Here is a 26,216-nt window from a genome sequence, read left to right as displayed (position 1 = left end):
AGCCTCTGCCTTAGATGCTGTTTCCAGGTGAACTCAGGAATTACCCACAGCCTAGAGGATTAAGCTCAGAAAATTCCCAGCCTGCCCTCACCCCTCCCAAATGGACATGGACGAAACTAGAGCATATGGATTCCTGAGAACAAAGGGAACGAACAGAGCCAGAGACACTTTAGCGCAGAGGGACAAGGTGACCCAGTTGCCTGAGCACAGAGTGACCAGGGAGCAGAGCTACCTCAGCACAAAGGGTCTGCCTGACACAATGTTGTTTTTAGCACCAAAGAACCAGCGGTGAGATTAGTTCAGATGGCACAGTTACCATAAATGGCACAGGGGATGAAGGGCTTGAGCAGAGGGAGACCAAGAAATACAATTACTTTTGACAGAAGAAGCTTCATGTAAAGAAGCTGCCTCCATATAAATGAGCCAAAGCCTAGAGTTTCCTTTGCATGGAAGAACCAGAGCCAAGGTTTCCGGCTCTCTCCCCCTGCACCACCACACACATACACACACACACACACACACACACACACACACACACACATACACACGACCCCCCCCCCCCTGCTGCTCCCACCCTTATCTGTGGAGAACATATGAGGGAGAGCATGGGGTTTGGGCTGGGGGGACCAGAGATGAGCTGGGGTCCTCAGGGACCTGCCCTAAGCTGCCTGTGTGACTTGGGCAGCTCATACAACTGTATGAGGGACACTTGTCTCTTCCATGAATGGGGAGTAAGTAATAAAACATGGGAGAGTGGGGATCAACATCCTCTGTAAAACTGTCAAATATTATGTACTTCCTGTTGATATTACCATCCCATACAAAACAGATGTTTCACTGAGGTCAAGAGGCATGGAAATTTATCATTATTATCACTGTTGTTATGATGATTATGAAATAAAATTTGTGTAGCTGTAGTTTGTATTTTCACATTTTCACACCTGTGGTGTCCTTTCATTCCGTCAAAAATTCACCTGGCAGGTTGTACCGTTTCCCCTCATTCTAGAGAGGAGGAAACCCCAACTCAGAAGACAGTGACCTTCTCAACACACTGAAATGCCCAGCAGAGCCAGGGAACAAAGCAGGACTTCTGGGTGCATATCCTTCCCTGTGTTCCTGCCCCAACATATCGGAAAGGGGAGGGGGGGCTCCAAATTTTCCAATTTTAATTGGAACGATGCTGGGAGATAATATTTCCACTTAAGAACTCTGAGATGATAGTGCTCTGTCTCCCTCTTCCCCGGGGCCATTCCTGGGTGGCACTTGCTTCCTACTGTCACATGGAGAAGCTTCTCAGGCCTATATTTATGTAATAAGATATGGCAGCCTGTGTATTTCTGGGACATTATTATATGCCTGGGGTGGCGGTAGGAGGCTGAGGCTAAGGAAGATTCCTTGAGCGCTGCTTTGGATATTATAAGATATCATGTATAAATCAAGATGGGGTAGGAGATAGTCAAGGGGGCAGACAGCCACTCAGAAGGCAGTGCTGGCATGGCTGTGACATCACCGCCAGCCAATCCCACAGCTTCTTGGTCTTGCAGAGTCTCCAGGTGATGTGAGCATTTGAGGCCTCAGAAGCATCCAGATTCAAAGTCATCCTCAGGACTCTGAAATGGTGGGGGTTGTTGAAGTCGGAAGGTCACGCACCCCATTGTGTCCATCTTGGGCAAGTGTGATGTGATCCAAGTGATTCTGGACTTAGAAGACTTGGAAAAGGCTGCCTTCCAGCACACCCATACTTGCCATTGGGTAATCGCTGGATTTGCACGTCTCAAGGTCTTGCGGGCTGTGGTTGTGGTTTTACACTCTATTTGGGGGAGAGGCCCTTACTCTCTGCCAGGTTAAATGACTAGCAGGCATTACAGATGGCTGCCGAGCTGATCAGAAACAGACCTCTGGGCTGATCTGTAACTGGATCCCTGAGCTCTGATGTCGCAGCCAAGGTTAGGCAAATCCAGGCCACACGCCGGTCTCTTTGGGGTGTTCTTGTGTGTGGCATCCAGGCTGTGATGAGGAACAGTAATATTTTCCAGAGGCTTTGCCCTCAGGGAACTGATAATCTGGAAGAAGGTATAAAAGAAATACGCTCAGATAAATCCGATATGGGGCAATAAAAAGAAATACAAGGACCAAGTCATGCTTAACTGTATGCTCAGTGTGTGGCAAAAAGTTGGGGATAATAGTTACTCGGTCACTGACCGTCGAAGGGATGAAGTGCCCTTAGAGCTCAGAGAGCCAAAGGAGTCTAGGTTCTCCGAGCCTCAGGTTTCTGGGCTATAAAGAAAGGAAAGTGGGACTTCCTTTCCCTGTCTTTCTTGCATGTTTAGAGTGAGAAACTAAAAATTGAAAATTACATTATAAGCTGTAAAGCACTACCCGGTTGTCAGTGATTGCAATGAACCTGATGATCACACATCTAGCCAGCAGTAAGGGGGACGACTCCAAGAAAAGACTCTTGAGGGTTTGGGAGGTTCATCAACTCTTACAGCCTCTTTTGCCTCCTCCCCCACTATCAGTGATGTGGCCTGAGCCCGATTTGCAAAGACTTTCAACTGCTGGTCCCTTGGTAATGTCTGCCCTGTATACTCAGTTGAGTAAGACGATGAAATTTCCCTGGGACTCAGCAGAGGAATGTCCTGATCACTTAGTAATGTGGGCCACAGACCTGGGTTGGAGAATAACAGCATGCGTGGCATATATTTGGCCCCTTTTGCCCAGACCCTTATTTCCTCATTCAGTGCAATAGCTTCCTAATTGGTCTTCATCTCCTGTTGTCATTCAACCCCAGTCCATCTTTCCCTCTGCGACCAAAGTAGTCTCTTCCCAACACATACGTTGAACTGTGACATTCCCCCGTGAAAGTCATTTGAGAATCTTCTTCTTGTTCCACAGAATGTAACCAAACTCCTCAGCAAGGCCTACAAAGCCCTCAGTAACCTGGTTCTCACCTGGTTAAGTCGCTCTGGGTCAATACCCTCAATCTTGCGAAGACACACCAAGAGAACACAGCCAGCTTCCTCCCCAAACACATCCTGCCTTAAACTATACTCGTCTTTAGTACCCAGTGCACTTATTGCCGCCTCTGTGAAGTCTTCCCTCACCTTCTTCAAGTAGAATTGATCCCATCTTTTTTATCTCCACGTCACCCTATATAGATATCTATTATAGCATTTTTCCTGGGTAAAAATGCTACATTATCTTGCTTATGTATCTCCATCACTAGACCATGAACTTTGTAAAACTGGAGACCATGTTTCACATATATACCTTTGTATTTATCCTGCACCACATTTGGGATAAGATACGTGCTCGGTAAATATTTGAAGAACAAATAATTGAGATGGAGAATGTACTAAATTGGCCAGATTTATATACAGCCCTTTCTATGGGGCCCCTTTTTCGTAAGTCATCATCCTAGGATCCAACTGGATCTAGGCAGGGTAGAGACCTAATAAGGTATCCATCCTGTAAGCTGGGTAGTACCTTATGAACTGCCCTATCAGGAGAACTCTGATAAGCAGGGGAAATGGTCACAAACCAATCAACCATGCCTTGCCTCTCAACTATCTGAACTTGAGATACAGATAGTCAATTAGCAGAAGCAGAAGGTAGAAAATACAAGGAGAATGTCAACTTGGTTACCACGAGATATCAGAAGCTACGAGTAAACAGGAATTATAAGCAAGACAAGGATGACATTTACATGGAGTAGAGAATAGGGTAATTGGTTGATAAGGAAGTAGGGAGAAGCAATCCACTCTGGTCTCTGAGAGATTATCTCTAGAACTATCTTGGATCCTGAGCAATGTGTTGGTATCCACATTATATTCTAGCTACACTGTTAATCATACCAACACACATACACACACACACACACACACACACACACACACACACACACAAAACAAGAAAACAAAAAACAAAAGCAAAACAAACCCTGAATGTGTTTCTGCTAAATTGAGAGGGTCTATTCGGGATGGTCTAATTTAAAATGCAAAGTACATGGTTTCATAAATAGTGCAGGTGGAATTCAAAGATCAGAGCCCTGTATGGTCAATAGTTGACCTCAGAGCTAAACAGGGATGGTCAGGGATGAAACCCATGGTGTGTAGGGAAACCTGGTGCCCAGTCCTGGTTTGAGCCTCACTCATGCAGAACTACTTAGATGTGTAGACATTGATTTCTACCTGGAGGTTCACCTCATCATCACATGCCTGGAGGAAAAAAGATTGACTTCAAAGAGCTGTGGAACTATTTGAATAGATGAAAAGCTACTCTTTATCAGGTAAAGAGCAGACAATCATTATATGAGTACTTCCCAAGCTTTAATGGACATTCAAATCACCTGGAAAACCTGTTGAAATTCAGATTCTAATTCTGCTGGAATGGGGTGGGGCCTAAGATTCCTCCCTTCTAACAAGCCTCCAGGGGACCCAGCTGCTGCTGGTCTGAGGACCACATTTTGAGTAGCAAGGCTCTACGTGATCCCAGAGGGAAGAGCCAGAACCCAGTGGAGGAAGTTAAAAGATAAAAGCTCTAGCTAAGGAATCCTCTACCTGCTCAGAGCCCTGTGGAATGGAATGTGGTGCTTCGGTGTCGAAAGAGACTGAGTAGAAGTTAGGCAACAATATGGCAGACACGCATGACAGACAGTGGACCACCACAGTCAATTGCAAAGTCGTTTGTTGATTTTGATAACTATGTACCTAGTTGACTATTTTTAGACATCTAAAATTTTACATCATGTATTTATTCTTTTTTATACATCACCTATTTAATTCATTTATTTCTTAATAGGGGATTTAAAATAGTAAACAGCTTACTAAATAAAATGATTAACTAATTTAAATAAATACTTTTATTAGATCTAGCATACAAGTTCCAGAGGGCGGGGACATATTTTGCCTGTTGTTTTTTTTTTTTTTTTTTTCACTGATGTGCATCCAATACATGGTAGGTATTTGATGTTTGTTGAATGAATGAAGGCGCATAAATCTGAAGGCAGACATGAAACTTTATCCATGGGCCTTGTCTAGTACATCTCAAAAAATGTGGTAGCCCTGCAAAGTATTTCAGTTATAGTTTTAAAAAATGATGAAACAAAAATTCTTCAAAATTCAATGCATCTCCAAATCACTTGACATACCAAGATTTTGGATGAGGAAGCGTGAGGCAGGCTGAGGGACAAAGCACAAACTAGCACCGCCCCCCCCTCCCCCGCCTCCCCAGCCCTGGCAGGACGTGTGTGATATTCCTTGGACACTCCTGGCTACCCCAAAACAGGAAAGGACAAAAAAAACCCAAATGGTTAAACTGATAAGAGTCTCCACCAGTTTACCAGAAAAAGGCAATCCCATCAACAGCCTAAAGTCCAGGAACTCCCTACCGTGTTAATGTTAATGCCTCGCTAAAGGGAAAAACAACCTTAGCCTCACAATGGCTAGGCCTCCAGTAAGTGTTTAGCATGTGAAAGTCTCTTTGGAAATACCCTATTGACTTTACCTCCCCCAAGTCCAAGGTATATAACCAGCCATTCTACACAACTCCAGGACAGCTCTTCCTGCCCCCCGGGTGGGTCCTGTGCTTTAATAAAAACACAATTTTGCACCAAAGACATCTTCAAGAATTCTTTCTTGGCTGTCGTCTCCGAACCCCCTGAACCCTCTACCACCCCAAAACTTCATCAGCATTAATGCTAAGTTTCACTTTTAACAGAATTTTGATCAAGACATGAAAAAATTAAAAGCCCTATAAAAGGATGCTTTGGTTACTCTGGAAAAACTAAAAGATTTTACGAAGGCGTCTTTAGACGTCCCAGAGTTGCCTTTCCGGTCAAGTTTTCCTTCTGAACCTCCATCATTTTGTCCCACCTACAGGTCAAAACATCATGGAGATAGATCTAGGTTAGGACTCCAATGCCAATGACATCTCTAAAATACCGTAGGGTGCCTATTTTCATAGTCTCTGGATGCCACATGCTGCCCACCACGTGAAATTTTTCCTAGTGCCCACATGACTGCCCGCGGGTAGCCAGGGCCAGGCCTCCTACCAGCCAGCGCCTTTCTGTCAGCAGGGACAGGCATCTGAGGGCTGGCCAGTGTCAACATGGCCGGATTGCTCAACCCTCTGGCATCTCTTATGTTCTTCATCTCCCTTTTAGGCCATTTTACTCTCGTCTTGGACATTCTCTCTCCTCTCCACATTGGTTTTCTGAACTCTGACCCCTTTGGCCAGTAGACCCATAGCTGGAATCTTTCTGAGTGATCTTGTTTCTGTCCCCAACTTAAACTGGCTTCCGGCTTCTTTCCTATTCATATTGCAGAGCAGACCCGGGAGCTCTGGAGTTTCCTTCACACGCCCTCCCCCAAATCCTAAATCGGCTCCCCCAGCCTTTGTTCTCTTTCTCCTCAGCCTTCCCCAGAGCCAGAGTTCTGGAAGGACATCAGGCGTTACCTGCAGCAGGCCCTTCCCAGCCCACTGCGGTGTTGTTAGAAGGAAGGTGCAGCCGGCCCTGTTCTGCCTTCCTTCTCTTCGTTTGCAGCCCACATCCTTAGGCAACAGGTCAGCCTAAGACCCTAAGACCCTGCTACAGCATCGCTCCGATACGGAGAAGGAAATGGGACTGAGAATGAACTCAGGCCAAACAAAAACTATTTTTGATTGTGCCTTTTTTTTTTTTTTTTTGAGGCACACCATAACTCGTCTGCCTGAAGGAAAGTGGTGATATTCCAGCATCTGTTTGATAAGCACATCAGACAAGCCCACGGATCATGGGAACCAAGAGAAAATGGCACTGCGGGGTTACGTGAGCCTCGGATGCATTCCCGGACACAGCAAGTGTTATTGTGGGATGACACAGACCAGAGCTCAAAGCAGATGCTGGTTTGTCCTGTTCTCAGAGAAAATGCCGGCTAGAAATGGATCTTTGAGACAGGGTCAAAAGCAGCAATGCTCTTTCTGGCTGGTAGCCCTCTCATCCAAGCCTTGTCTCCACAGAATTTCACTGGGAAAAAGACAGACCCCAGAAAAATCTATGTGACTATCTTTAGAATTAATCGTGATTGATGCTCATCCAAGCTAGTGACTGGATCCAGGACAGGGAGAGAGATGTCTGACCACAAGCCTGCGTAGGATATTTCCCAACTTTGCTTTCTGTCCCATTAAAATCTCATCAGGACAAACCCTTTGGGAGACCTAAGACAGTCCCCCCCGGAAGCATTTGGAAAAGCAGATATCTGGGCAAGAAAGAGGGCGTCGACTTAGATGTTCGCCACTGGACGGGGATAATAACAAGAATGGGGCAAACAGAATCATCAGAACTGATGAGAACCTTGGAGATCCTCAAATCTTGATTTTGGAAAGGAAGAAAGTGGGGCTCAGAGAGAAATGAGGACACGTCCAAGGTCACACAGTCACAAGGTGTAGGGGGAAGGTGAGCCAGGACGCAGACTCAGTTCTGCGGACACCCAGCCCAGGCCTTTTTCCTTTGCACTGAGCCTTGAAGGACAGCCTAGGAATTGGCGAGGACGCTGCTTCCCTTTTCTGCTGCTCTGGGGCTAGGGAGAAATGGGCCAGGGCCTAAATGCAGCTCTCAGGGAAGTCTCTAGCAGGTTGTCAAGTGCTCCTGCCAGTGCTGAGCTGGCAAAGGAGGGTGGGGAGAAGTGCTTAGAAATCCTGAGCACTGCAAGGTGGCCTGTAATTGTAAAATTCCATTTCCTTTCAATTAGCAGCTGATTGCATTTGATGAGCTGCAACATTGTTTCCTCCGTGTAGATTAGGAGTCAGAGCAGTCAATGAGCTGTGAAATTCTCTCCCTGCTGAAACAATAGACAGTGATTAAAGCGCAGCTAATCCGATCATTATAGCTAGAGCCCACTGATCATTAGCTGCTAACCAGATCCCAGAGAGCAGCTCCAGCCCAGCCGGCCAAGGCAGACGGGATGCTGCAGGTAAGTGCTACTGATATGCTGGCTTCCCTCCTCTCCATTCCCAGAAGTCTCCGGTGGGCCCAAGGGCCAGGTGAAAACCAGGATGCCACCGTGGAGGCAGGGAATGGGCCTGACAAGGACAGGGAGGCAGATGTAACAGATATGAGATAGAATTCCAGCCAACGCCCCCCCCCCCCCCACCCCCGTACACACACTCTGTTGTTTGTTGTTTAACCTCTGAGCCTCAGATAAGTTATTTGCCCCAAATCCTCAATAATACCTTCCTTGTGTGGTTGTTCTAAGGATTAATATCACAGCCTAGGTAAGATCCCTGGCATAATGCTAAAAGTCAGTAATAACACTAACTAGCATTTCGAGTGTTTGCTACGTGCCCAGCACTGTTCTAAGGGCTTTATATGGATTAACTTGTCTAATCCTCATAACAGCCCTGATAAAGTAGATGCTATTATTATCCCCATTTTTTTTTTTCCCCAGTGAGGAACACAGAAGTTCGGTAATGTGCTGGAAATCACTGAGTGACAGAGCTGGGATTTGACTCAGGCCAGGGCAGAGGCCCTGCTATTAACTACCCCACTTTGCTGCTTCTCAGAAAACGTTAACACTCATTGTCTCCTTTTGCTGGGCCTTCAGTTTTGAAACTTTACTGTGTGGATTAGCCAGAGAAGGTGTTAAAAATGCTGATCCTCAGTCCCAAGCCCCAGAGATTCTGATTCAGTATGTTAAGGACCAGAAAGAGGAGCCTGGGTGTTACTAATCTCCATCCGCCATGCTGGTGCAGTGGCCCAGGACCTCCCTGGAGAAGGTTCTGGTGAGGAGCGATGTATCTGCATCTCCTAGCCTGATGAGAAAAGCCACACTGCGCTTATAGAGGACTAGACAGAGGCAGAAAGCATAGGCTCTCGGGTTTGCAGCTGTTCCTTTCCTTACAAGACTGGCCATATAAATCCTCCAGAGCAGGACACCTTTAAGAGTAAAAGGGGGAATGTTTATAATTACTTCCAGACAACAAGCACAAGGTGGGATTCCCAGGCAGACTGGCCATGGGGCACTGCTGTGCCCTGCCCCGCTCCCTTGGTTCTCGCCTCCAGTGCTGAGGTTCTGTGACAGCGAGCACCCATGGAGCAGGACCAGCCTTGAGCACTGGACAAGCAGGAACAGTAGAGTTGATGTCCCCAAAGCAGCATCAACCAATGACAGATAGGGAGGCTGTGGATAAATGCCCCAGCATCCTGGCCTTCTTGACTGGAATAATCACTCTGAAAATGTTCTGCTCCGTTTCCAGAGTTCCCCCGCAGGGCTGAACTCCGGCTGTCCACCATCATAAATCAGTTAGAACTCAAATGTTGTTGTCTTCCTTCCCTTCGCTATTTTATGTTTCACGTCTTTGCCGGTTATTTCCTGGAATCAGCTCCCGAATGAGTTACGTATCCCCCATATCCCTCCCCCAGAGTCTCCTTCTGAGCTCAGAAACAGTCACTGTTTCTGTTTCCTCAAGAATAAACTGGAAATCGGGGCGCCTGGGTTGCTCAGTCGGTTAAGCGTCCAACTTCGGCTCAGGTCATGATCTCGTGGTTTGTGAGTTAATCCCCCGCGTCGGGTTCTGCGCTGACAGCTCAGAGCCTGGAGCCTGCTTCAGATTCTGTGTGTCTCTCTCTCTGCCCCTTCCCCCACTTGTGCTCTACCTGTATCTCTCTCTCAAAAGTAAATAATAAAAAAAATTTTTTTTTAAGAATAAACTGGAAATAACAATTGGTGACACATGTAAATCATAGGACATGGCAAGCACTCAACAGAGGAAAACGCACAGTTCCCTTGTGACTGTAAACGGTGAGAATACAGGTCACTGCTCTGGTTCGCATCTGGAAGCATCTTTACTTCCGATGCTGCTATTGCCTCTTGTCCCTCCTCTGGATTGTTGCAACACTCCCCCGTGAGGACACCTGCTCCTCTCGCATTCAAGGTGGCCTCGAGGCCACGCCAGGGTGCTGTTCCCCTTTACATCACTACCTGATGTATTCCAGGCAGAGTGCTAGGCTCTGAGAAAGTGTAATGTAGTGTTTTTAAAAAAAAATTTTTTTTTTCAACGTTTATTTATTTTTGGGACAGAGAGAGACAGAGCGTGAAGGGGGGAGAGGCAGAGAGAGAGGGAGACACAGAATCGGAAACAGGCTCCAGGCTCTGAGCCATCAGCCCAGAGCCCGACGCGGGGCTCGAACTCACGGACCGCGAGATCGTGACCTGGTTGAAGTCGGACACTCAACCGACTGCGCCACCCAGGCGCCCCGTAATGTAGTGTTTTTAAATCCGTTTTGAGAAATGACTCAGGATGACCACTTCTGAGGAGAACACAAAACTTACATACCGAATGCAGAAATCTAACACTTCCATGAACATCAGTACACATTTCTAAAGTCCCGAGTTTATCATCACTCTCTGAAATACCTTTCATCACTGCCACTGAACAAAGTCCGCATGTAGCTTTCAAGGTCACTTAGTAACCTCTCAGCCACCCAAAAGCTTCGCTGACACTGTTTCTGCTCAGAGGCCTCTCCTTGCAGAGAAAATGCCGCAGAAAACTCCCTCTGCAAGGCTAGCCCTTCTTCCCACTCTTCGTTCAAGTGAGACCAATGCGAGGTACGCTCGCCTACTCCTTTTAATTTTTTGCCAAGCACAGTTGAACAGCTGATTTCAGTCATTTCTACCTATGGTTTCCTCCTTAAAGCTAATTAGTTTCTTTTCAAGTAATTGCAAATAGTACATTTTCCAGGCCCTTGGAGTCAAGGCTGACAACTAGTTGGTTGGAGTGGGCTCTTATCAATAGCTCACGGAAATTAGACGCGCAAACATCACACTGGGTCCCCAAGGGTTGCTCTGAGTTGTTGAGAATAAATAGCTCGTGGAAGTCCCAGGGCTCTTTTATGAATGGTCCCGCTGATGCAAAAGCTCTGGGATGGTGTGGGCAACGGGGTAGTCAGGACATTCCTTAAGTGTCAACAAGATCAGCTCCCCATGCACAGGATTTGCTGTGCCCTAGACACTGTCCTTGAGGCTGACTGTGGTCCCGGAGACAGGTGCTGCAGGATGGGGCTGGGGGTGGAAGAGAAGAGATTGGGAAGGTTTAAAGAGGTGGACAATGATGTTCCCTGGAGAAGGAGGGACAGACAGGCTTCATGGAATAGTGCAGACCAGTGAGCCTGATTGGCCATTCCCAGTACCTATAGCAGGTACCCTCCAGGAATCAAACATGGGTTCAGGCCTATGAAGTTCTAGTTCAGTCTTTGGGACATGATGAGAGCTCATTCCCAGATCTGCTGTTCCCATCACATCTGGTGTTATGTATTGAGGGGATTTCTTTTATTCTTCTTTCCCTTCAATTTTAACAGCGTTGTCTTAGACCTTGGACGAGGAGGGCAGACTTTTTCAGACTCCACAGTTCAATGCATGTTGCGTATCATCATAAGCCCATGCAAGCCCCTTTACCCTTGGGTTCATTTCCTAAGGCTGCCATAACAAATTGCTACAAACTCAGGCTTAAAGCAACACACATATACTGTTTTATAGTTCTGCACACTAGAAGTCTGACTTGGATCTCCCCAGATAAGATGAAGGTGTTGACAGGGTGCCTTCCCTTCTGGAACTCTCTAGAAGAGAATCTGTTTCCTCCCCTTTTCTAGCTTCTAGAGGCCTTCCACCTCCATCAGCTCCTGGTCCCCTCTCTCCATCTTCAACGCTGGCAACTTTGGGCCTAATCCTTACTTATGCTGCCATCACTCATAAATAGTCACATCTTTCTCCGACCCACATTCCTGCCTCCCTCTTCCACTCTTAGGGACCCTGGAGGTTACACTGGACTCACCTGGATAATCTAGGCTAATCTCCCTACATGCTGATTAGCAATGTAAATTCCATCTGCAACCTTAATTCCCCCTGGTCACATAACAAAACAGATCCACAGTTCTGGGGATTAAGTTGTGGACATTTCTGGGGGTGGGGGCATTATTCTGCCTTCCACAATCCCCAATCTTACTCCCGTTCCTCGTCCTTGTTGGCATCTACTCTAATGTGCACATGTATTTAATACGTGCCCTGAAACACACGTTTCCTTGTAAGCATACCATCAGTGTAGTTTTTTGAGAGAGAGAGAGAGAGAGAGAGAGAATCCCAAGTAGGATCCATGCTCAACTTAGAGCTAATCATGAGACTCAATCTCACGACCTGAGCCGAAATCAAAAGTCAGAAATTCAACCAACTGAGCCACCCAGGCGTCCCTATGTACATGTTTTTAATTGGCATATATGGTATTGTTCTATGTTCTGTGTGTGGTATTGTTCTTCCATTTGTCACTGAACACAATTTATTTTTAGAGAGAGACAGAGAGAGAGCACAAGAGTGTGCGTGCACAAGTGGGGGAGGGGCAGACAGAGACGTAGAGAGAGAGAGACTCTCAAGCAGGCTCCACATCTGACTATGAGATAATGATCTAAGCTGAAATCAAGAGTCAGGAGGTAAACCAACTGAGCCACCCAAGCGCCCCATGGACACCACATTTTTAAGGTCTCCCGCGTCATTCTGGACACACTGAGTTTGAGGCTGCTAATGACTGCATGCCGGTTCATAGTTTGCGTTGGCCTTGGTTTACTCATCCACTCTTCCATGAGTGACTCCTAGCCCGCCATTACCCACTCCACACAATGTCATGACAGACATCCTTGCTTGGGTCACTGTGGACCTACGTAAGCATTTCTCTGCAAAACACACTGAGGCTAGGATTGCTGGGTCCCAGGGTATATATCCCTACTTAATGTCACCAGTGAATATTTGATTCTTTTGGTGCTGTGCTGGCTAGACAGGGACCAGTATAGGCTCAACTCCTCTTTACCATGATGGTGGTGCAGTGTCTTCCCACATCAAGCCTCTTGCCCGGGAGCAGAATGCCCACTTTGCATGTCTCTGATGTGGATTTTTGTGTCCTGCACAGGTTTCAGAGTCACTAAATTGTCTGTCCTCTGGTAACGTTTGGAGTCTCCGTCTGCTCTCCTTCTTCATGTGTGAAGCACTGTGACCAACCCCGGGCTTCATTAGAGAGGTTTGTTCTGTGCCTCTGCAAGTTCAGTTTTATTTCTATCCCTTCTCCTACATCTTCATGCCTCTGGACTCTGGCAATTCAACAAATATTTCTTGAGCACCTATTGGCTGGAGTATGTTACCCCCACTCCCCACGCTGGACACTGAGGATGTGGAAGGAACAATTAAAGGGCTATGTGTGGTGTCCTGTCAACCTGCAAAACTCAGCTTACATCCATTTACTTCTCCCCAAAACCAGCTTAGACCAAGCCAACATCACTGGTCACCTGGACAATTGCTTTTGTCTCCTACTTGGTCTATCCATTCCTACTCTTTGCCCCATCTAGTTCTTTCTCCAACCAGCAGCCAGAGTTAGCACTTGAAAATGTAAATCAGAGCCCATCATTCCTCCATGTCTGTTGACATCCTATTGCTTATACAATAAAATCCATATTCCGTGGCCTTGTTTACAAAGCTCCGTGACAAGTGGTAGAACATTTGACGGCAAAGTTCCATGACGGCTCCCTGCTGCCTGTCTCTCTGACCTCCTCCATGTTGCTCTCTTCTTCATTCACCAAATCTCAGCCACATTGGCCTTCTTTCTCTTTCTGGAATAGGTCAATCTGTTCCTGCCGCTTAGCCTTTGCATTGGCTGTCCCCTCTGCCTCAAATGTTCTTCCTCCCCAGCTGCTGATGGCTTGCTTCTTCTCATTACCCATACTCTGGTCTTGTTTTTATTCTCTGGATAGTGCTTATTTATTTATTCGCACTATTTATTTATTCATTTATTAATGGTTTTATTGCCTGCCTTCCTCCATGGAGTGTGAGCTTCACGAGAACCGATTTTATCTGCTGGTTCGCGTCTCTATCACCATGTAATATACCGCGTGGCACAGCGCGGGCACTCCAACTTGACTTTTGAAGAATAAATGAAGGAGTCTCAAGCAGTAGTCAGGCTTGGCTATTGTCACCTGCAGAAAGCTGTTAAAAATACTGGCATCCAGGTCCCACCAGACCAAATGAATCAGAATCTCTGGGCGTAGGGCTGACACTTTGAAAAGCATCCCAGACAAATGTGCATCTGGAGTTGTGAGGTAAGTGCCCATTTGAAAGGTAAGTGCCCATCTCAAGCAAGGCAATTTAGGAACTTTCCCCGGGATGTTGTATCTAAACTCAGGAGAGTGATAGATAACCTTTCTCTTGATTTCTGGCGTTAAGTGGAGGTGCCATAAGCCTGGAACTGTCTGCAGCCACATCAGCCAGGACTCTGCCATCATCCCTGGCTACAAGGAGGAAACCCAGTTGTGGGAGGAAAGACAAGGTTCAACTCACAGAGAAGTTGAGCCATTTCAAGAGGGAGGGCGGGCATGGCAGGGAGAAGTCAGAAAAACACTGGCGATGTCGTGGAAGTCCCCACTGAAATGTTTTTTGTTTTTTGTTTTTTTTCTGCTCAGGCTGGTGGGGGCCGGGTTTCCGTCCCTTGCAACTAAAAGAATCCTGACCAACACTCCATCCAAGCAAATAATTGTGGGCCAGAGAAAGAAGATTTAAATGGAATCCAGAAGACAGAATATTACGGCAGTGCCTTTATCAATAAATCCACAATGCCAAAGACAGTCTCTTGCGAAACTAGAAATAATCCTTCACTTCTCTCATTTCAGCCGATGTTAGTGTGTTTACAAAGTGTCAGCGTTAAGCACTTCCACAGCCGAATGAAAAGTATTAGATCACTCGCTGTTCTTAATAAAGGGAACAGATCGGCGGTGGGGCTGCTCTGTATATTCATCACACGGCCCTGCATCGCCCAGCTCTCTGTCCTCGGGGGCTCCTCTCCCAGCGTGATACACAGACAGAACTCAGCACACGTGGTCGAATGCTGAGCCCTCTCTTATTTCCCTGTCCTCCGTGATCCGAATCGCGTCTACAGAAGGATGCTGAAAGGGTTGAAGCTGTGGTTCCTACAGGCTCTGATGAGCCTGCACGGTCCCACCTCAAGCAGGGGAGGGGTAGTTCGGTGAGATGCCAATGTCCAACGGGCGCCAAAAGGTTTAGAGAAATGGAAGAAGATGGAAAAGATTTTATTTAAGGGTGCTCCTCTCAAAGAGAATACTGTATGTGATTGAAAGGTACTAGGCTGTCCAGAGCAAATGTGAGGTCTGGCATGCACTTTGGGAAGTAAATGCCTAAACTCCTTAAGCCTTGGGCTGCTAAGGCATGAAATCCCAGGTGCGCCTTATTCCTGCCCCCTTTTTGCATTGCCCCAAAGATAAGCTCTGAGAAAAAGAGAAATAGCACCCCCAAAAGATTTTCTGCCGGGCCTGACTCCCACCCGGAGGCACTGATCAGGAATAGGACACCTAGAATTGCACAGGGAAAGTATGTAAACCAGGTCTCCAAGCTGGAGGTAAGAGCCAGGATATATTGCTAACATTCGGTTAGGCTCCTGTCACAAACAGCCCCTGTGTTGGATAAATAGAGCAAGTCCTAGCATTAGCCCAAGTTACAAGGCTATTGTAGTTGATTTCTTGTACTCCTGAGGCTGCTCTTTCTCTCTGGTGATGGGTCAGGGATTGCAGTGAGCTATAGGGAGCTATTAAATTGGATGGCAACCCGCAGTGGCACCAGCAAAACAGAGCCATCGACCTTAGGACACCGTTCAAAACAAAGAGATATTTCATCAGCCTCTTACTACAGCATAAGATCCCCCAAACCTGTGCTAAGCAGTGTCCTGCAGATGATGAATCTGCTTAACTGAGGGGCTTTTGTTTTGTTAAGGGAAGTACGCATGTTTGGGGCCAAGCAGAATATAGTAAAACCTCGGACTGTGAGCAACTTGTTCTGCGAGTGTTTTGCAAGACGAGCAAACATTTTTAATAAATGTTAACTTGATAAACGAGCGGATGGGATGCCGAATGTCACATGACCATAACTGAGTCAATGGTTCTTGAAATTCGCTTTGATATACAAGTGCTTTGGATTACAAGCCTATTTGGGGAACGAATTATGCTCACAAACCAAGGTTTTTACTGTAGTGCCTTATGGTAGAGGAGAAGCCAGCCCAGCCCCCGTGGTCTTCACTCCCACACCCCTCATCCTTGTGCTCAGCTTCTCTGGCAAATAGGTATTGAACAAACAAGAGCCACATTCTTACCTGCCTAAGGAAGTGTGTATTATGGTTCTGTCCTGCTCAAGGACATTGGGCAGCCCCCCTGCTTCCTGAGGTTGGCATGGCAGGGAGGGTGGGGTGGAGAGTCACCCTTCCCAGGACAAACACGATGAAGAAAACTGCTCCAGATTCCAGCCTATAGGCTGTCTCTTTATTGCTTTTATATTTCCAGTTTTTGAACTCAAATTGCCCCTGGTCCATTAGCAGTGCCTCTTGGGGGCTTTCTGTGAAAATGATTGTATTTTGATGGGGCTAAAACCTGAGCAGAATTCCCCACCATCAACCAAAGCCCTAAAACCAATGTCATATAAATCCCTCCATTTGACAAGCTCTCTGGGACCGAGACCCACATTTTACATATTCTGTGACCAACTCTCCAACTGAGATGAATTTCTACATAAACCCCTCCACATGGAGCACCAGCCTTCCAGATTGGAAAGTAGAGGTCTGGCGATTCCATTATCCTTCATAATTTACATACCCTTGCTAATGCAGTCACTGACCTCCTGACACTACATTCTAGGATCACTCCCTTGTTTAATGCCACATCTCTAACATGCACATCCACACACACATACACCCATAATTCAATACAAATAGAGAAAGAACGGAACAAAAAACCCCAGAGCTGTAAAACAGAAAGCTTTAAAAAGCTGTAAAAAAGAAAGAGATTATCTTTCTTTTAAATTTTAGAGGTGTAATCTAGTGGAATCTCCCAGTGTGATATATACTTCTAAATATTCTTCTTCTCCCCGGTCAGGATTGGTCTTGGCCACCCTACTTGCTTTCCAATAAGATGTGAGTGGATGTGGCATGAGCAAAGGCATGAACCAGCTTGTGTGTCTACCATGACCATGAAAATTACATGTCTTAGCCAGCCCACTGATCCAAGGAGGGTGAAGGACACATGGAGCAGAACTGAACCAAGGTACAGCTTAAAGCCAAGCACCATTATTGTTATTATTATTTTAATGTTTATGTATTTATTTTGAGAGAGAGAGAGAGAGACAGCATGAGCAGGGGAGGGGCAGAGAGGGGGGGGGAGAGAGAATCCCAAGCAGACTCCACACTGTCAATGCAGAGCCCTACTCAGGGTCAAATCCATGAACCGTGAGGTCATGACCTGAGCCAAAATCAAGAGTCATACGCTCAACTAACTGAGCCCCCCAGGCACCCCACACACCCTATTTAGATCAGCTAATACTTAATCCATAGATGCATGAATGATTACACTTTTAAGCCACTATATTTTGGGGTGGTTTGTTATACAGCTTTATTGCGACCATAGCTAAGGCGATAATAAAGCTTTTCTAAAGCAAGATAGGAAATGCAGATGTTGAAAGAGATGATACGACAGATTCAACCATGTACATTCCTAAAGCTATGTATGGAGTTTTAAGGCGACAATACCATAAATAAGCTTGCAAAATTCATCTGAACCAATAACGAACAAACTGTCTTTAGCAGAGTTGGTGTCGAGAGGTAGGAATATGCAAAGAAGGACAGAATGTGTAAAATACATGCGCAGTGATGATTCTCATCCCTGTCATCTGCGGCACATCATGCCTCTGATAAAAGGAACGAGGGCAATTATTTGTGAGCCATGTAAGGATGTTCACGATGAATAGAAATTTCAGAACGCATGATTGGTAAGATAATATCTTGAAAGGGGATTTAGAAGGAAAACCACTCTTTTTTGTTTTTCCTAGAGATTGGAATTGGGAGAGGGGAAGTGAGGATGGGGACTTTCAATTTGACCATGATTGTATCTTTAGTCCTCTTCTAATGATGATGCATTAAGTCTGCATTTGGTCTCAGATACCCTTTTGTCCAAGCACTCAATATTATAACAGCACCATTATCGTACAATGGTCCAGCCCTGTGTGGAAGACCTCCTCCAGGGACAGGAAGCCTACTACCCTTTGACATTGCCTTTTTGGATAAATGCAATTTCTAGAAAGTTCTTCCATGTATCTCCACATATTTAGATAAAATCTGCTTCCCTTTCTCCAGATTTCACTTTAACTTTCTTCAGACCATCACTACATCTTGTTTGTGCTTTATTTTTCCCAGAGTGAAGTTTAGTTCATAGCAGGTGCACCTAATATTGGAACATACAGAAGTGAGGGTGTGCAATTTCACTCTCCAGTTATAGATTCTGGGAACTGCAAGGGAGATCTCAGATCATCCTGTTAATCTCCGCCCCTCACCCCATTACTTCCCTTACAGAAAGGAAAATGAGGCCCTAGAGGGACAATGTCTTACCGAGGTCCCAGAGCTGGGAAATCAGATCCAGGACTCAGAGGCAGTGAGCCAACTTCCAGCACAGTCTCCCTGTCCTTCTGCCAGATGCCTCAACAGTCCTCTTCTGAAAACCAGTTGTTCTAGGGGCTGGGAAAGCAGGGAGATAGCCAGATATGTTGGAATCCGACAAATGTGGACTCATATTCCAGTTCTGGGATTTGTACAAACTATAACATTGGGCACATTACTCAACATCTCTGAGTCTCTGTGCCCTCACTTGTAAAATGAGGTGGTAATAATCGCCAACAGAGTTATTGTGAGAGAAAAACAAGACAAGGTTTATAATGCACGTAGCACAGTGCCTGGCAGAGTAGGAGCTAATTAAATGTGAACTCCATTCCCTTTCTCTGTGGAATACCTTGGTAGCTGAAATACTCCTTTATCCATCAAGGAATTAACACCACTGTTATGAGATTAATTCACGGCAATGCACATGAAAACAGTGATTCAGATCGTGGCAAAAAACTATAATTAAAGTATCTGGTATTGTTTGATTACAGGGTTGGCTTCACTCACTTCAGCACTTTGTGGGCAGAGAGCAGGCAGCCTGGGGGCAAAGCAGCTTTGTTTTCTGGGAGGTTTCTGACCACTTCTCAGGGCCCTGCTGGGAGGTGATGATTCCTTGGATTCTTGTTTTGCACTGAAGAGCTAGAAACTTAGTGGGACAGAGTAGAGAGGGGACTTCACATTTACTGAACATCTACTATGTATCAGACCCTTTAAACACTTATTCTTAATTTATTTACCCGGAAATCCCAAAAGGTCAAAACTTGTAACTGCATTGAACAACCAAGAATGCTGAGGCTCAAAGAAATTCAGTAATGATCAAGACGTCATTCCCAGTAAGGGATGGAGCTGGGTTCGACTCAAGTCCACTAGACTCCAAAGGCTATGTTCAATTCACCATGCAGGCTGTCTCCACCAAATTGACAGCCAACTGAGTAACAGGCACCATTTTTAAGTACTTTAAATGTTACAACCACACTGCTAGTTAGCTATCCAATTGTATTCTCCCCTTCTTTACTCATGAAATCCCAAGTTTTTATTCTAAATACCAATATGGCCATCTGCGGATCATTTCCCAGTTTCCTTTGCAGCTAAGGAAGCCCAAAAGACCCAAGAAGTTGTTGGTTGTAACTACCGGGAAATTTCCTAAACAGATTACCAACATCCTTGACACACACAGTTCTATGTCCTCTGTTCCCTCTACCTTTCCTTCTGCTTCCCGTCTAGAATATAGGCTGAGAGTTGGTGGCTGGCAGTCATTTTGAACCATGAGGTTCATCAGGCGACCTTGAGAATGGAAGATAGTGCCAAAGACGGGAGAGCAGAAAGCTAGAGGAAGCCTGGGCCCCTGACAACTATGGAGCTGCCATGCCAATACTAGATGAGCAAGTTTTGAATTTCTTTTAAATGAAAAGAAATACACCGCTACTCATTGAAGTCCCTTTATTTTTTGTTATCCCAGCTAAACAGAATCCTAACTTATACACCTATAATACATTGGTCAATCCTCCAACAGTTCTATGAGGTAGGCAACATTCTTGTTTTTCAGGTGATGTAACAGAAACTCAGAGAGGTTAAGTGACTGGCCCTGGATCACTGAGCTAGTAAGTAACAAGAGTGTGGATTTGAACTCAAGCCGACTTATACTCCTAATAATTATATCAGACAGCCGAGTTGGACTTAACATCAAAGACTATTTTTCTAAGCTGAAGAACTTTCATGTCTCAGTGGAATTTTCCTTGAGAATCAAACTTTATTTCTGATGGCTTGAGCCCTATTTGCATCTGGCATGAGGTTAGTTTTTCACTTTGTAAGAAATAACATTCTAATGGGTTTTTAAGGGCCCAGAAGACTTGTTAGCCATTCCCTGGCTGCCGCAGGACAAACTCATTAAAAACATCTGAACAAAACCAACAGAACTTGAAGGGCAACAAGAAAATGAAGAAGACGCTGTGTGCATGGGGTTAGAGAATCTGTACAGTAAATCACGAATGTCAGAGGGCCCACTCACCCGACCGGAGTTGGGACTCTGTCCGGGACATTTAACCTGTTTGCATTCCCAGATCCCATAGCTTGGGGATGAGAATGGCAATCACATATTCATTATACTAGAATTTCTTCCAGTGAAACAACTTGGATGTTCCTGGAGTTTTCTCTTAACAGGATTTTACCTTTGTGGAAAAGAGTTTGCCAAGCAAACGAAGGAAGCAAATAAAATTGGAGGAGAACTGTTTAGCGAGCGAAAGAGAACAAATCGTTTTGTGGCACCAGGAAAGTACCCAATTACAGTAAAATATGGTTTATCCAGGGTTCTGTTGATTGGGACTTGCTATTAATTGGTATCTGTAATAAGGGAATAATCACACAGATGTGCCAGGGTGGAGGTAAGGAATACTCGAGTATGCCATGCAGAGGTGACTTAGCACAGTAACTACCACAGAGGAGAAAATACATCTTTTATGGAGCTCTAGGACCTAGAGCTGGCCACCATGTTCCCTCTCCCAGCTTTTGGGAAGCAATCTATAGGTGATACAGAAACAATTTTAAAAATAGTGAGTGGAGGGGCGCCTGGGTGGCGCAGTCGGTTAAGCGTCCGACTTCAGCCAGGTCACGATCTCGCGGTCCGTGAGTTTGAGCCCCGCGTCGGGCTCTGGGCTGATGGCTCGGAGCCTGGAGCCTGTTTCCGATTCTGTGTCTCCCTCTCTCTCTGCCCCTCTCCCATTCATGCTCTGTCTCTCTCTGTCCCAAAAATAAATAAACGTTGAAAAAAAAAAATTAAAAAAAAAAAAATAGTGAGTGGATAAAAAGCAATAAGTTCTCCCTCCAGGACTGATGCCCTTAACAACCCAGGCAGAGAGCAGAAAGCATTAGCCCCAGTAGCTGCAAGTAATTTTGCAGGCTTTCTGGCTACCTGGCTACCTTTTAGAAGCCCACCTGATCAAATATCAAGAGGCAGCACAGCATGTATTGTCTTGGGTTTGAATCCTTGCTCTTCACCTACTTGGCCAAGTTAGATGTTTGCAAAATGGAGAGAGTAATAACACCCATAGCTGGCTGCAGTGAGGGTTCAATCGGATAATACACGTAGTGTTAGAATATCTAGCACACATTTAAGGGTCAATAACTCATGGTCAGTGTCAGTGATTAGAGTTATCAGTGCATGGTCTGCCATGATTTTCTTCCTCCCCTTCCTTCCATGACAGCCCCATAATGGTTGTCCTCACTCTCATGTGGTGGTGGCTAATCAGGCTTCCTAAGAAAATCAGGAGCCCAGCACAGAGGTAGACCAGGGCAGGCCCCTGGTTGGCTTCTGTTGAAATATTAGGGCTTAAAATTTGGGTTTAAAATATGGGTTTTAAAATAGGGCTTAAAATATGGGTTTTGCTCCTTAATTTTCTGACGACCTGTTGTCTCTGTGACCTTAAGCAAGATCTCAGGAGCTAGGAATACACATGTTTATCTATGGGTGCCTGTGAACTTTTGCTAATTAAAAAGTGTAGTTAATAACTCTTCCTCTTGTGAGTTTTAAGCCTTGTATCTAGTGCCCTGCTCACTATTAAGACTGTTCTGAACTGATGGACAGGTTAGTTAGAGGAATGGCCCGTGCACTTTAATTTGGAGGACCTCAGCCTAATAAACCATCCCAAACCTTAGCAGCTTAGAACAGCAACCATTCGCTTAGCTGATTATTCCGAGGCTTGCCAATTTGGTTTAGGCTCAGTTAGACAGTTCTTCTGTTGATTGCAAATGGGTTCACTCACCTGCCTTACAGTTGACTGCCAGCCAGCTAGGTGACTCTGTTTCTGGGAGTTAGCTGGCTGTTGGGTGGGATGACGGAGGCAATATGGGCTACATGTCTCATCATTCAGCAGGCTAGCTCTGGCTCGATTACATGGGGGTAGTCGTGGGGTTGCAAGGGAATCAAGAGAGAGTTAGGTCCCATTGCAAAGCACTTTTCAAATCTCCATTTGTGCCACAAAATCCAAAGCAAATCACACAACCAAACCCAGAGTAAGTATGTGGGGGAGCTCCCCAAAGGCATGGATGCAGGGTGGTGTGAACCTATCAGGAGCCATTACTGCAACAATCTACCACAAGCACTACGGAACCCGCTCTGGGAGAGGTCGTTCTGAAACAGGCACTTTGTACACATGAGGCCAAAGTGACTTTCCTCTTAATGAATCCCAAGGAGAAATCATTCAGTCCAGTAGTCTGGGCAGTTTGAATGATAAAATTCTCTTCCCAACCAATTGAAAGGTTGACTTTTGCGCATAGATTTCCTTAATCTGTGAATTAGGGCCCCAGAATAGGAGGTTTCTAAATTCTCTTTAAACTCTGACATTCTGTGGATCAATACTTTTCTATCCCAATTAAGGAATAGCTAAAACCTAGCCCAGGAAAGCTTTGTTTTCTCATCTGATGAAGTAGACAGGAAATTTCAACCAGAAGCAACTGGTCAACTGTTAGGATTGAGTGACCATAGATTAAAATGCCTCAGGAAATAGTGAATTCTGTTTATTGAAGGTGATCAAGCACAGACTGGATAGCTGTTTATTTGTTTGTTTTGTTTTGTTTTGTTTTGTTTTAATCATGTGAAGTTGTGGTTTTTATGGTAGGTGTATGAAGGGACATCAGAATTTTCCTGTTGCTCCTAGCGATTCTGATGCTCACCCCAAAGCAGACCACACGGAGAAGTGGGATTAGTCCTTGCATCAGGTAAAATGTTAGATTAGATTCACTCAGCAATAAGAAGGACAAATGAGCACTTACTGTAAGTAAATCGAGATGCTTTTACACCTTACCTTTCGACTCTTTCAGTACCCGTAACTTTTTTTTCACAAAGGGAACAAAAACTCAGAGAGGTGAGCACATTTGCTAAAAGTCATTCCCAACTAGGAAGTGTCTGAGTAGTTCTTTCCCTACGTTCTTGGTGATCTGTTTTCTTCCCTCCTTCCCTTCCATCATTCATTCATTCGTTCAGTCTGTCACTCATCTGGAGTTCACACTTTGTGAAATTTCTGTGAGTTAGGAAAGACAGCCATTCTTTATTCCTAGAGCGTGTGTGAACCTCACGTTCCACACCTTAAGATTTGGGTGTGAATGACATTAGATAATACATGTAAACTCAAGCAGTACCTGGTGACTAGAAAACACTCCCTGAAGGCTGGCTAGTAGTATTTTAGGGGAAATGATAGGAAGTTTTAACACTGAGCCTGAGCTCAGAGAATCTGAGATGTGTGTTCAGAAGGAAACATTTACAAAGGGTTAGAGGATGATGCCCAGAGCCCTGGGCCCTTGAATCCTGTGGTTGCTGCAGGAACCCTGAGGAGAATGAAGGACACCCTGAGCAGTGGACACCTCCAGGGGGAGCTGGCGGGGCAGGAGCGCAGCCCTGTGTGCTCTCCTCCTCCCACAGCGCAAGCCAGGACCGAGAAGTTCCTTGAAAGGGCTGTTCTTTGGAAGCATGGTGCCTTTCTGGAGATTGCCAGAGAGCATACCACCGAGACCACACTGGAGACGTCTGCTCTCTTGAGGTGATGCCCAGGGTAAACATGAGATTGAAGGAGTTCGTTGTCTCCCTGCTCTGTGCTCCCACAGCCCCTCCCGATAGCCCTCTTGGACAAGACCTAAGACCACACAACTCACAAGGGGCCAACATCTGGTCTCCAGAAAACGCTCCAGAAAGTCTTGCCCTGGCAAACTCCTGGAGTGCTGGTCACACCCAGCAGCCGGCCACCTTCTCCTTCACTCTGAGGACGTGACAGCCAGGTCCCGCGTGGGTCCATCATAGGGCAAAAGCATGCCATAGCCTGGCCACCACACAGCAGGAGACTCACATCAGGCTTTTTGCAGGGTCTCCTGGAAGTCCTCTCCCTTGCCCCGGATGCAGATATGCATGCAAGAATATGCTCTCTGAACAGGGGTGAGGGCAGGTGGGGGTGGGGGGGAAGGACTGAATATTCTCTAGAAGAAGATCCTTTTCTGCAATCGTTTTAAAGGAACATGCCGATAAGGCAATTCTTGGCAGTGTTGAAAAGGGATTAGAGGTAGCCGGAAGACTTACGTAACTGGAACATGAGATGGAAACAGCACAGGTGGTTCACCTTCGAATATGCTCCCACTGGCCCAGCCCTGCCTCCAGGTCCACTAGCGCCTCCTGATGTTGAAGCCTGACTCTGTAGCCCAGACCTACAGCTCCAAGCTCAGGCCCAGAGGGTCCCCTGAAGGAAGCCTTTCCTTCCAGAACGCTTTGCCACCTTGGAGCCATTGCTGTTACAGAAGCAGTTTCAAGGACCCCAGATAAAAGTCTCAGGGGAAGACAACTTCAGCATTCAGTCTGGTTTGTGCTTTCCAGTGTGCTAAGGGCTTTTCGTATGTAATTCCATTTAAATAGAAAAGCCAAAAAAAAAAAAAAAAAAAAAGAAAGAAAGAAAAAAGAAAAGAAAAGAAAAGGTAATTCTGTGCCATCCTTGGGGCAGCTTGGGGTATTAATTTCATTTTTTCTGTTCTCCCAGCATGGTTCTCTCTGCCCTGAATGCTCTTCTCCAGCATGTCCACATCTGCAAACTCCATCAGTCCTTACAGCCCCAGCTCAGGTCCCACCCTCTCCATCCATGAAGACTTCTGGGGTCCCCCTCTCTGCCGCCACCACCACTACCCAGTCAGAACGATTCCATCCCATACTAATTCATTCCGTGCCGTAGTTTCCTCATCCGTGAAATGGGCATCACAATAGTGCCTGCTCCATGCAATTGTTGTGGCGATCAGTAAGAACGCTTAAAATGAAGCTTAGCGTATCGACGAAGCTCGGTAATAATAATCGTTGTCGTTGCTGTTACTGGCGGATGTGACTTCTCTCCTTTGTTGTACTGTGAGATTGTGGAGACGGGGCAGGGACGAGGGCTTATCCGTCTCTGAACCCTAGAGGTCAGTAGATGGCCTCGATACCCAACAGCTCTTCAGGCTCTGTAGAATAGCTGTGAGATGTGTGCGTACACGAGTGGCAGGGGCCAAAGGCGAGAGCGATCCGTGAGCCAACAAACACACTGCTCATCACCCCTCCATCTGCCTGGCCATCTTTCTGGGCTACTGTCACTATCGCTCAAAGCCAGCCAACCCGTCCTGGTGCTGGCTGCCGGCCTCCTTGCCTCCAAACAGCCACCAAAGAGGTGCCGTTACTGTCGTGCAGGTGACAGCATCGCGGAAGCCACCTTTGGCAATCTGCCTCGTGGGGGCTGGTGCAGGTAGAACCTGGGCCCCTGGCAAAGCGGGGGCTCGGTGTGGCCGCAGCCCCAGCCCTGCCTCGGATACCCATGAAAGCAATGAACGCGGCGCGCCTTTGACTCTTTACCTTGTCTCTTACGCTTCTTGCAAGGCATGGACGGTTCTAATGGATGTCAGACTTTGAATTTCTTATCATGTTGTTTATATCTAATAAGTGACTCGCCCTGTTTTTTTAAAAGTCAGCTTTTAAAAATACTGTGTTTGAACATCTGTCAAGGGCTGGGGATTAGTTGAATAGGCAGTGGATGCCAGGATATTATATTCTCTCTTATCCTTTATACTGTAATTATCTTGATCCTCAAACAACTCAGCGCCAGTTACAACCACTTTCGCAGACTTGTTGTTGCTGCAAATTCAAAAAATTATTTTATTTGAATCTAAATTAAACTGATATGTAACAAGGTTTTTTTTTTTTCATGCGAAGTCTCAAAAAACAGTAT

At 45.9% G+C, this 26,216-nt stretch overlaps 1 long non-coding RNA gene across 1 annotated transcript; it reads right to left on the bottom strand.

Moving 5' to 3' along the window:
- Window positions 1-843: 843 nt before the first annotated feature.
- Window positions 844-13,438, bottom strand: LOC147576630 (uncharacterized). Its single transcript, XR_015241435.1, has 2 exons — window positions 13,304-13,438; window positions 844-2,063 (listed from the first exon to the last, which is right to left on the bottom strand). It is a non-coding gene; the product is annotated as an uncharacterized LOC147576630 (long non-coding RNA).
- Window positions 13,439-26,216: the final 12,778 nt, after the last annotated feature.

The sequence above is a fragment of the Puma concolor genome, chromosome D1 (assembly GCF_028749965.1).
Source record: "Puma concolor isolate L17-30 chromosome D1, mPumCon1.1.hap2, whole genome shotgun sequence".
Lineage (NCBI taxonomy): Eukaryota > Metazoa > Chordata > Mammalia > Carnivora > Felidae > Puma > Puma concolor.
Note: the sequence above shows the minus strand (reverse complement) of the source record. Positions and strands in the feature narration are given on the sequence as shown.